Raw genomic sequence first — 13425 nt, forward strand, 5'->3', positions numbered from 1 at the left:
CACACAAATGTTTATATACTTTAATTACTCCTTAAAACTTGTGTCAATAGCTAAAACATCAAAAGAAAAGGAATGGAGGGAGTAATTGATTCCCGAATTCCCCTCTTGATCTAACACAAATTAATCAATTCTCATTGAGAAGAGGGTTTGGAATTTGTAAACCAATCTTTATCAGTACACATTAAACAACTGAGCTGAAAGTCAGACACAAAATTAGACTTTTGCCATCTTTTGACAAAAACAAAATTCTTGATGCTGCGGGATAAGGTTCTTTCTGGGGAGTATATGGATTAAACAGGCTCTTTCTCAAGTGGAGTAAACACCACGTCTCTATGGATTTTGTAAGGCTAACATTAATTTAGGGAACTAGTAAATCATATAGAATTCGTTGTTAAGGTAAAAATAAAATGTTGTTGATTCGATTCTAAATTTTTAAATGCATACCAAGGAAACTACAGAGTATTTATTTGTGGGACTCACGTGTGAGAAGGAGAGAGAGGCATTTTCTCTCCTTTCATTTCAATATATATATTTTTTAAGTAGACCTTTCATTTCAATTAAGCATGCTCTCTAATTACCCTCCAATCAAAGTAGCTATTAAGCATCACTTGCTATTAAAAAAAATACCTCATTAGAGATACTCTATACTAAAATTAATATTTTGATCTTCATCTACAACATAAAAATTAACAAAAGAGCTAACATTTTAATCTTCGTCCACAACATAAAAATTAACAATACAAACTGTCTAAAAAAATACAAGCAAAATATCCCTTTTGATCCTTTAAGTTTGACAAAAGTATCGGATTAGTTTTTTAAGTTTTGTAAGTTTTAAATAGGTCAATGTTACCCTTTTAAGGATTTATTTAAGAAAAAAAAATCAAATTGGTGCATTATATTAACAACTTAAAGGACTTATTTGAAATTTAAAAAACTTAAAGGACCTATTTGCAACTTCGAAAAACTTAAATAACCTATTTGAAACTTAAAAAACTTAAAGGATTAACCCGCTATTTTTGTCAAATTTAAAGGACAAAAATAAATATTTTGCCAAAAATATAATTGTATTTTTGTGTGTGTTCTAACCCTTATATTCTCAACAAAGGCTTGCCAATTTAGAGTTTGGAAGAGAGAAATAAAGTTTTTTCAACAATTGAACTCGAGTTCTTTTAAACAATTTGTTCTATAATAAAACTTATTAGTCACGTAAATCCAATAACTTGATTAACTCATATTTTCATAAAATATTTTAAAATAGAGACAATATTAAGAAAGAGGATAATTTAGGCCTCTATTATTCTTAAGAGTACCCCTCATTTTTTGTATAGCCAAATACTTTGCCCCACAACTGTTTTTTTAATCAACATACTGTCCCTTATAAGAGCATATTCTAGAGCCAAATTCATTGAAAAAAAGGCTACCTTCCTGGGTTGGTCCTGGGTGTAGAAATAGTAGGGCTCCTATTAGTTTGTTCACTGTGAAGTCTCTCTTTTTTTTTTTTTTTTGAGAGAGTCTCTCTTTTTCTAGAAAGTGCTTTGTTACCTAAACAAGAATAAACCCAACTACCTCAGGTAAAGGGTTAGAATTAATTATAAGTTATAACCGTGGAGAAAACATAGCACTAGTACTCAAAAATCAAGTCTCTTCTCCTCAAGTATATATTTGCAATTTAGAACATAGAAATTGTGTATCATATTATGCTTTGAGTCCAATTTTCCAGAAATGAATGACCCCAAATATGCCTATCCATACCCTGCTCAAGGTAACTCTTCCTTCTCTTGATACAAAAACTAGATCTTATAGCTACTTAACCATGATTATTATCATATAATATTTGAGGTCTTGTTTAATTTTGAATCACAAAGTTATTTCTTTTTTTAATATAAGACCTTTCTCATTTCTATCATACTATGCTTAAAAATTTCATCATCTGAAACCAATATTTTTGTTTTGTTCTTTCTCATATGATATGATTTTTTATGGTGTACAAAACTAACCCCTTAATTTGCTTTGTCCTTTACTCACTTTATGGATTTGCATTTTTTTTCATCCTAATTTGTTCTAGGGTATTCTTTCTATATAGTACGTATTTATTTCTTCATCTTTACCAAAAAAAATATATTTATTTCTTCATAAATTAATCACGTCCTTGATTTAAGGGGAACCTTTTTGTTGGCAGGGTATTATCAAGGTCCCCCAGTGATGGCACCACCTCAATATGCTGCTCCACCACCCAGAAGACAGAATACCGGATTCCTTGAGGGATGGTGAGTCCATAAATCTCAACTAAATTAATTAAATTATTCAGTCTAAATAAATAAAACTAGATTATTTTTCTTTTCTTTTTCCATCACAAGGAATAAAAAAGATTATATTTTAATTTTGTTTTGTTTATGTTCTTGTCAACTTCTATTAATTTTTTTTTCTTTTTTTGTTTCAGTCTTGCAGCTCTATGTTGTTGTTGCCTCTTAGATGAGTGTTGCTGTGACCCGTCAATCATATTTATCAGCTAAAAATATAGAAATTCCTGCATCTAGAAAAATATAAATAATGAAGCTAAATTAAATGATGCTTCAAGCTATAGCTTTAGGAAATAATTTTACTTTGTTTGAAGTTTATAATTATGCTATGATAAATCTGGTTTTCATTTTCCAACTTGTTGTAAGTTGTTTTATCTACAGGCGTGGTTTTACAGATTCTATCGTGATTTGATTATGTAATGCAATGTGGAAAACAAAAAATTCTTGAGTTACATTGGGTCCCCTATGTTCCCTTAATCATCTTCATATTTGTGAACCATCAATTTGAATTGGATTTGGATTTTAATTGAAACGCGGAAATGTAACTTTGGCAAACCGTCAACGTGGATAAGATGCATGCAACTTTATGAAAGAAATTTGTGGCACTTAGATAATTGATGAGACATTAGGATTGCATCAATGATAACAAATGTCCCAAGGACACTTCTTTTTTAAGGATTCAAAAATGAAAACAATTGATAATTTTAATGTATAAAAAGTTATTTTTTTGATGTTTTAATGTGTAGAATACACAAATCCCAAAATAAAATTTCTATGTGAAGCTTTTTATCAAGTGCCCTAAAGGGCAAAACATGATTTCACGAGTTTATCCCAAATTTACTGTCACCGTTGGATCTTAACTATAGCACAAAACATAGATGGTGGGATAAAAGGATGATGTCATGCTACATACACACGCCAAAAAGCTAAAAGATAGTCATGATGTTTTCACTCAGATTTTATTGGCTTAAATGTGTGTTTAGTCCCTGCGCTTTCACCCAATTTGGGCATCGTTCCCTGCACTTTTTTTTATTTGGCATTGGTCCCTGCACTTTGTAAAACCTTTGACTTTGGTCATTCTGTTAACTCTCAACTAAAAAAAATCAAAACTAACGGTGTGCCACATGGGTCAATCATGACAGGTCACGTGGCATACTAAAAGACAAAAAATTCAACTTTTTAATTATTATTTGAAGGACAAAAATTTGAATTTTTTTGTCTTTTAGTCTGCCCACGTGGTGTGTCATTATTGGCCCACATGGCACACCGTTAGTTTTGTTTTTTTTTTTTAACTGAGAGTTAACTGAAAATAGAACTTCTTATTAATTGTTACAAAATAACTTTAGTGGCCTTTCAATTTATCCACTATTTGTAGCTCTATGACACAATTTCCCAACCAAGTTCTATGATCGGAAACCTCATAATATGCCATAATCGAAGCGGCTATGAGATATTGTTCAATACTCTTCTATAAGATAACTCGTCCAACTTGTGCGTGCATGTACACACAAATATATAGACAGCAAATCATAGAACTTTTTGAAGAGTTTGTCTTTTAGACGCTTCTAAGGTGTGTTTTATCTTGGTTTTTCGGGTGTCAAACATTGATTACGTTTGAACCTTTTTAACCTTTGATATCTCATTTTTTCTTGGGAAGGGAAAAATAAGAAAAAAACCCTTGAGAATCGAGGTCCGGGAGTTGTTTTCGCTACGGGAAGGTGTTAGGCACCCATAACGACTATAGTATCATATAGGAACCGTCTTTACTTTCTACGCGCGCGCTTTATTTTTAAATGCTATTTGAAAAATGATATTTACACCTAAGAGTTTACTAAGTCAAGAATTGGAGGGAGAAAAGATGTGTTTGAATTTTTATTTTATTTGAATTGAAGGAATATTGGTTCCTTGCCTACGTACCCTTTTAAGGGATCAAATCCACCGTAGTTCTCTTCCAAAAAATGTTTTTGTTTTTGTTGGTTGATTTTAAGTTTGAAAATGGGATTTTGAAGAATAATAGAGAGAGAGGCCTCAAGGGCATGAGATTTGGAAATTGTGAGGTGGAATTAGTTATTTTGCAAAAAAAAAGTCTAAGTATGATTAAAATTCATTAAGGTTTTTGTTTAAGAAAATAAAGGGAAAATCAATGGGATTTTGATCCCAAGGTTTATTTAGAAAATTATTTGAGTGAAGTTGTTCATATTTTTTGGGAAAAGAGAATTTTTCTAAGTGTCGTGATTCCTAAGCATACATCTAAGCATTCAATCACCTAAACATATATCTAGGCATGCATACCCTAAACATACATCTAAGGTATCCATGTGATGTGTGTGCATGTGTCGGTGCTTGTGTCGGTGTACATCATTAGAGTCCATTGTCCTTTACATATGCCCTAGTTTACATTCTATGGTCTTTCAAGAAATTAAAAGCATAAAGAAAATTACAAAATCCCTAGGTCTTTACATACTAGGTCTTGGCAAAATTTAAAGTGCAAGGAATGAAAGCTAAGAATATAAGATGGAGGATGAGATGCTTATGAACGAAACATGAAATGAAAGGATTAGTAGCATAAGGCATAATAGACTAGAAATTATAAGCAAAAGAAGCACTAAAAAAAACTTGACAATAAGTAACAAAACTCTTAACATAAAAAAGGCAAATATTCCTAAAATTTATCATAATTTCTAAACAAGTATATGACCTATAATCCTCATATCTTGCCAATCTTCCAAAGGTTTTATTACAATCAATAATGTGAGAATTATAAGGACGTATTCAAGTCAAGAATTGTGACATATTTTTAGACACATTTGGCACTTTATTTTCACAAACAATTATTTACATGACTTGTAAAACAAGGAACTAACACCACACATCACAAACAGTACCAAATGCACTAAACTAAAGGCAAGCATATCACAAAATTGATTCATCAAGTATCAATCTGTTGGAACAAAATGTGTTTGACAATGAACCTTAAAGAGTTTTGATGATAACAAGGTATTAAAAATTGTAAATTGGACTAGCTAATATTTGTTCAAGTGTACAGGACCATAATTATAAAGTTACATCATCATTGGTTCTGAATGAGCAAATAAAGAGCTATGGAAACAACAAAAATTTGAAGCTTGGACGCTCCTGAAGGCAACTTGCTACTGAAGAGAAAAAGCGCTCCTGAAGTCAAGCTGCTCTTGAAGAAATAGCGCTCCTGAAGTAAGCTGCTCCTGAAGAATAGTGCTTCTGAAGACAAGAGGTCCAGAAGCCACATCATCAGAAGCTGCGTCATCAGAAGCTGCAGAAGTCATATCATCAGAAGCTGCATCATCAGAAGCTGCCTCATCAGAAGCCATTTCACCAGAAGCTGAATATCAACTGGATTTGCAAAGAATCAAGAATTGAAGAATTATCAATGCAAAAGCTGTCTATTGGATTCGAAAACACAAACAAAGGATTAGTGGAGTTTGCAACGGTCATTTCAAAGGTGTTTGAAGGTGTGTGTTTGCAATTTGGACGAAAGCGTTGACATTGTACTTTGTACGAATTGTACAACCACGTTCTCCACTACTCTGTTTTGTGTCTGCGCTACAGGACAAGAAAACAGCTCCAGAATACGGTTTCGCCTGCATAGATGTTCCTTTGGATAAGGAATGGATTTCAAATTTGTTCTTCATAGGACAACAGCCAAATCAGGCAAAAGATTATTGGTGAAAGATCAAGCTTCAACAACGACTCTTTGGTGTGCTGGCAATTTCACAACGTCTCTTTCACACCACTATATAAAGGAGTGAAGACCTAGAGAATTGGTAATGCAAGAACGCTGAACGAAAGACTCACAAGATTTTCACAAGTACCAAACCTCTGCTGAAATTGTTCTGCATTCACTTAGAATTTCTGTATCTCAAAGTCATATCTTAGAAATTCTTAAGTCCATTGAGTCTGTATCTGATTTGTATTGTGAGCACCTCTGATTGTATATCAAGTGTTCAACCTTAAACAATTTTCTGTGTAATTTTGTTTAGTTAGGAAGTCTCTTGCAGTTGTGCTTGAGCAGGAAGTCTCTTGATTGTGTTCTTGAGCAAAGGAAGTCTCTTGCTTGTGTGCTTGAGCATTGGAAGTCTCTTGCTTGTGTGCTTGAGCATTTGTAATCAGATATTACTCATAGTGAAATCTCCTTGGAAGTGCAAGGGGGACTGGACTACTTCCGGTTTGTGGAAGGAACCAGTATAATTGCTTTGTGTCGTTCTTCTTCTCTCTCTCTGTTTTATTCCGCTGCATTTAGATTCTGATCATCACTTCAGAAGCTGTCTCACTTAGCTTCTGATCAGTGTATTCAGTTGTTTAGAGAAACGAAGAATTTTTCAAAACACAATTCAACCCCCCTTCTTGTGTTTTTTCTCACCTTCAATTGGTATCTAGAGCCTTGGTCTGTTGTGTAACACTTAACCGTGCAACAGTCAAAGATCTGAGAAAAACATGTCTATTCCTCCTCCTAATGGCTCTGGTTCTAGTGATACTAGCTATAAACATGTCTCACATGATTATAGTGATAGTAAGAAAACCAGTGTTGGAAAAGTTCCAAAGTTCAATGGAGATGCTGAAGAGTTCTCTTGGTGGAAGACCAACTTTTACAGTTACATCATGAGCCTGGATGAAGAATTATGGGATATTCTGGAAGATGGTGTTGGTGATTTAGTCCTTGATGAAGAAGGAGCTGCTGTGGATAGAAAGAAACATACTCCAGAACTGAGGAAACTTTACAAGAAGCATCATATTATCAGAGGAGCTCTTGTCACTGCCATACCCAAAGCAGAATACATGAAGATGAGTGACAAATCCACTGCTAAAGCTATGTTTGCTTCTCTCTGTTCAAATTATGAAGGGAGCAAGAAGGTCAAAGAAGCAAAGGCTCTCCTGCTTGTACATCAGTATGAGTTATTCAAGATGAAGGATGATGAAACTATTGAGGAGATGTACTCAAGGTTTCAAACCTTAGTTTCTGGTCTACAGATTCTAAAGAAGAGCTATGTTGCTTCTGATCATGTAAGCAAGATACTCAGAAGCTTACCTGCCAGATGAAGACCAAAAGTGACTGCCATTGAGGAAGCTAAAGATTTAAACACTTTAAGTGTCGAAGATCTTGTTAGTTCTCTCAAAGTTCATGAGTTAAGTCTTAATGAACATGAGTCTACTAAGAAGAGTAAATCAATAGCTCTTCCATCCAAAGGCAAGTCATCAAAAGCTCTCAAAGTGGTTGAATCTGAAGAGGAAGAACAGTCAAGTTCAGACTCTGAACCAGATGCTGAAGAAATGGCCATGCTCTCAAACAGACTTCAATATCTGGCCAAGAAGAACAGAAAGTTTCTCTCCAGAAGGGGTAACTCCAGAAGCTCAAGGAAAGAAGATCAGAAGGGATGCTTCAACTGTAAGAAGCCAGGTCACTTCATTGCTGAATGCCCTGATCTTCAAAGAGAAAAGTCAAAGGACAAGTCAAAGAGGTCTACATTCAAACCAAGCAAATTCAAGAAGCAGATTAAGCAGAGTTTAATGGCAACCTGGGATGATTTGGGTAGTGAATCTGGATCTGATAAAGAGGAAGCTGATGAAGATGCAAAGGTAGCTGTTGGGTTGGTAGCAACAGCAACTTCAGAAGCTGGGTCAGATTCAGACTCAGAAGATGAAAACGAGGTATATTCCAAAATTCCCAGAGATGAACTTGTTGAGTCACTTAAAGAACTTCTTACACATTTTGAAGTAAGAACCAATGAGTTGAAGGATTTAAAAGAAAAATATGCTGATTTGGTACAACAGCAAAAATCAACTTTATTGGATCTGAAAGCTTCTGAACAAGGACTTAGGGGCTTTGACTTCATGTGTAAAACATATGAAGATCAGCTCAGGTACTTATGTCAGAAGCTACAAGAAAAGTGTAATGAAAAACCTTTAAGTAACCATGAAATTGCTCTTGAAGATTTTATTATATCTGGCATTGACAGAAGCAGAGTGGCTTCTATGATTTATAGCATTTACAAGAACAATGGCAGAGGAATTGGTTTTCCAGAAGTGAAACTGGAGAAAACCAATCTAAAGTCTTGTTGTGAATGCATCAAGGAAGGTCTGAAAACATTCTTTGTACCAGAAGGGGCTGAGTTGGAAACTGTTGTTCAATCAGAACCTGAAGCTTCTAGTTCTAAGGCTAAGATTATTTCAAAGCCAAAGAACTCTAAGTCAAAGGCTATGATCAAATCTGATTCCAAGACTTCAAAGGTTAGGATCCTGAAAAGATCAGAACCTATTCCTCAGAGTCTGGTGAAACCAAAATCTGGGGTTCTGAAGTCTAAGTTTCAGAAGAAGACAGTTACTGCTTCTGAAGTACCAAAACCTAAGGTGATGGTTAATCAGAAGCAACCCAACTCACAGCACAAGGTACAAGAAGTGAAGAGTAAAGCCTTAAGTACTAACCTTCCAGGACCCATAGAACAATGGGTACCTAAAACTAAAAATGTCAATGATGCAGGTATGTCTAAGAGCAGTGCCAAAGCAAAGATCATGGTACCTAGACAGCGGTTGCTCAAGACACATGACAGGAGACAAGTCCATGTTCCTCAGTCTAACAATGAAAGAGGGAGGAAATGTGAAATTTGGAGGCAACCAGTCAGGCAGGATCATAGGTACAGGAACTATTGGTAATTCCTCTACCTCAATTAATAATGTATGGTTGGTAGATGGTCTTGAACATAACCTTTTGAGCATTAGTCAATTTTGTGATAATGGTTATGATGTGCTTTTTGAAAAACCCAACTGTACAGTAATCAACAAGGAAGACAAATCCATTGTGTTCAAAGGAAAGAGAGTTGACAATGTCTATAAAATCAATTTTTCTGAACTGGCTGATCAGAAGGTGATTTGCCTACTATCAGTGAATGATAAGAAATGGATGTGGCACAGAAGGTTGGGACATGCTAACTGGAGATTAATCTCTAAGCTTAGTAAGTTACAACTTGTGAAAGGGCTACCAGACATTGACTATCATTCAGATGCACTCTGTGGTGCATGTCAGAGAGGGAAAATTGTGAAATCATCTTTTAAAACCAAAGACATTGTTTCAACCTCAAGACCTTTAGAATTACTCCATATTGATTTATTTGGACCAGTGAATACTGCATCCTTATATGGAAGTAGATATGGATTAGTCATTGTTGATGATTACAGCAGATGGACTTGGGTGAAATTCATAAAGAGTAAAGATGTTGCGTGTGATGTATTCAGTAGCTTCTGCACTCAAATTCAATCTGAAAAAGAATCAAAAATTTTGAAAGTCAGAAGTGATCATGGTGGAGAATTTGAAAATGAGCCATTTGAAGCTTTTTGTGAAAAACATGGAATTTTCCATGAATTCTCTTCTCCTAGAACACCACAACAAAATGGGGTTGTAGAGAGAAAGAATAGAACTTTACAAGAAATGGCCAGAACCATGATTCATGAAAACAATTTACCAAAACATTTTTGGGCAGAAGCAGTGAATACAGCATGCTATGTTCAAAACAGGATCTATATTAGACCTATTTTGGAGAAAACAGCATATGAACTCTTTAAAGGAAGAAAACCCAATATCTCTTACTTTCGTCAATTTGGATGTACATGTTACATTCTGAACAACAAGCTCTACCTAAAGAAATTTGATGCCAAGGCCCAAAGAGGAATCTTTTTAGGCTACTCTGAAAGGTCAAAGGCATACAGAGTGTATAATTCAGAGACACTCTGTGTTGAAGAATCTATGCACGTTAAATTTGATGACAAGGAGCTTGAAGATAAAACTTCAAAGCAAGGTGAAAGTTTTGCAGAGATACAGGTTCCTGAAGCTACTCCAGAACCTGATCAGATAGCTGAATCTGAAGATAGTCCAGAAGCTGAACCCACATCAGAAGCGCAAGATGAAACTGCTTCTGATGAAGCACAAGATGACTCACATCAAGAAGATCCTCCCAGAAACACATTCAAACACAAGTCTTCACATCCTGAGGAGCTAATCATTGGAAACAAAGATAGTCCAAGAAGAACAAGATCACATTTCAGACAAGAAGAGTCAATGATTGGACTAATCTCAATGATTGAACCTACAACAGTTGATGAAGCACTTTCAGATGATGGATGGATCCTAGCTATGCAAGAAGAGTTGAATCAATTTCAAAGAAATGATGTGTGGGATCTGGTACCCAAACCTCAGCACAAGAACATTATTGGAACAAAATGGGTATTCAGAAACAAGCTGAATGAGCAAGGTGAAGTAACAAGAAACAAAGCCAGACTTGTTGCACAAGGGTATAGTCAACAAGAAGGCATTGATTACACTGAAACGTTTGCTCCAGTTGCAAGATTGGAAGCAATCAGGTTACTTCTTTCCTATGCAGTTAATCATGGCATAATATTATATCAAATGGATGTCAAGAGTGCATTTCTAAATGGTGTCATAGAAGAAGAAGTGTATGTCAAGCAACCTCCTGGATTTGAGGATATTAAATATCCTGACCATGTTTTTAAATTGAAGAAATCACTATATGGCTTGAAACAAGCTCCCAGAGCTTGGTATGATAGACTAAGTAATTTCTTAATCAAAAATGATTTTAAGAGAGGACAGGTTGACACTACACTCTTCAGAAGGACCCTTGGGAAAGATATTCTTGTTGTGCAAATATATGTTGATGATATAATATTTGGTTCTACTAATGCATCTCTTTGCAAGGAATTTTCTGAGTTAATGCAGGATGAATTTGAAATGAGCATGATGGGAGAGCTGAAGTTCTTCCTGGGCATTCAAATCAATCAATGCAAAGATGGAGTCTATGTTCATCAATCAAAGTACACAAAGGAGCTTCTGAAGAAGTTCAAACTTGAAGATTGTAAAGTGATGAACACTCCAATGCACCCTACGTGCAACTTGAGCAAAGAAGATGATGGAGCTAAAGTAGATCAGAAGCTGTATAGAGGTATGATTGGTTCTTTGTTATACCTCACTGCATCTAGGCCAGATATTTTATTCAGTGTATGCTTGTGTGCAAGATTCCAATCAGATCCTAGAGAATCTCATATGACTGCTGTCAAGAGAATCTTCAGGTATTTGAAAGGAACAACTAATCTTGGACTCCTTTATAGGAAATCCTTAGATTATAAGCTAATTGGATTCTGTGATGCTGATTATGCTGGTGATAGGATTGAAAGAAAGTCAACCAGTGGCAATTGTCAATTTCTGGGTGATAATCTTATATCCTGGGCTAGCAAAAGACAAACAACTATTGCTATGTCTACAGCAGAAGCAGAATACATTTCAGCTGCAAGTTGTTGTACACAACTACTTTGGATGAAACATCAGTTGGAAGATTATCAGATAACTGCTAACAGTATTCCCATTTATTGTGATAATACTGCTGCTATTTGTTTGTCTAAAAATCCAATTTTGCATTCAAGAGCGAAGCACATTGAAATCAAACATCATTTTATCAGAGATTATGTTCAAAAAGGAATTTTAGATATACAATTCATTGATACTGAAAATCAATGGGCTGATATATTTACTAAGCCTTTAACTGTTGAAAGATTTGATTTTATAAAGAAAAATTTGAACATGCACTTTGTATCTGATTAAATGCTTGCTTGCTCCTGAATAGGATTTTAGGTTCTGAAGTTAGTTCAGAAGCGGTAGTCCATCAGAAGCTCTTTATTGAGGTTCTGAGGAAAACTTGCTTCTGATGATGACGTCAGCATCTGAAGTCCAGAAGCTGGATTTGTTGCTTCTGAATAGTTGAATTAGTGGAAACGTTGGAAGTTACCTTTTAAAAAGTAACTTCTGGCCCACTAACTTGGTAGTTACTCTGTGAACTTCTTACGTGGCCTGTATGTGTTAGTGTATAACTAAAAGGGCAATGATGATTTAATAGCTTTGAAAGTACTTTTCACGCGCCCCCAATTTTGTCATTAATGTTATGTTTGTTTGTCTCTTTTGAATTGCAATCGTTTTACTTTTAACACTTTGTCAATTCACACACTACTCACTCACAACAAACACATTTGCTCTCAAACCTCTTGCGAAGTAAGCGCATTCTCTCAACCTTAGAACCCTAAAATCTTCATCTTCTTCAAATCTTCATCTTCTTCAAATCTTCGTCAATCATCAAATGGCATCATCAAGCTCAAAAGTTTCAGAATCTACATCAAACAAGCAAAGCGTATCAGAATCTGGGTCCATCTACAAAGAAAAGACTATGGATATTCCATGGGAATCCTTAATAGTTCAAATAGAGTCACCGGTGGATTTTACTTCACTCAAGAAGTACGAAGTAAACATGGAAGGATTGATAGAGACACAGGAGCTGTCTGAGTATTTCAGGATGCTAAATGGGCCAACATATGTGAACTTGGTCAAGGACTTTTGGTTAAAAGCTGAAGTGTACAATGAAAAGCCTGCAAAAGTCGTAAGCAAACAAGCTGGGTCAAAGAAAGGGAAAATGGTCATGGATATGAATCCTACATCTTTTGACAGCTTAGAAATAAGGTCTGAAGTGATGGGCATTCCTATAACCATCACTGAAGAAGTTATAGCTAAAGCTTGTAAAAGGCATGCAGAGGGAAGATTCCAAGAAATAGTCAGGAAGGAAGATGTCCTGCTACAAGGTTACTTCAACACTCTTTTGGGTGGGAAGAAAGATGCAAAGCCTTCTGAAATGGAGATTCACAACAGGATGTTGGTGAAATTCAGTAATGATTGCTTCTTTCAAAGAGCAGGAGGATCTGATCAACCCAACAATCAACAGAAGCTAGCAATCTACTTCATGGCTATTTTGGAAAAGATAAACTTCCCAAGATATGTAATGGATCATCTCTGCTGGGCCATAAACGAAAGCATTACAAGAGGAAGAAAACAAGTACCCTATGGAAGATTGCTGTCTGAAATCTTTCATCAAGGAAGGGTGCTGGAGTTCTTAAAAAGGACAAGGAGTGCTTCTGATAGTTGTTTCGAAGTCTCTACTGCTGAAAGGACTATCAGTAGCAGGAGCTTATGCTCTATGAAGTTCATCAAAGAAGCCCCTAAAGATGAAAAATGGTTAGAGATGACAACTGCTGAAACTGAGATAAT

At 35.4% G+C, this 13425-nt stretch overlaps 1 long non-coding RNA gene across 1 annotated transcript; it reads left to right on the forward strand.

Annotated features, from left to right (window-relative positions):
- Nucleotides 1-1296: 1296 nt before the first annotated feature.
- On the forward strand, nt 1297-2752 carry LOC146920811 (uncharacterized). Its single transcript, XR_015011932.1, has 3 exons — nt 1297-1762; nt 2180-2267; nt 2441-2752. It is a non-coding gene; the product is annotated as an uncharacterized LOC146920811 (long non-coding RNA).
- Nucleotides 2753-13425: the final 10673 nt, after the last annotated feature.

This window comes from Medicago sativa, chromosome 5, assembly GCF_051527215.1.
Source record: "Medicago sativa cultivar Bolivia chromosome 5, Bolivia_mono, whole genome shotgun sequence".
Taxonomy (NCBI): domain Eukaryota; kingdom Viridiplantae; phylum Streptophyta; class Magnoliopsida; order Fabales; family Fabaceae; genus Medicago; species Medicago sativa.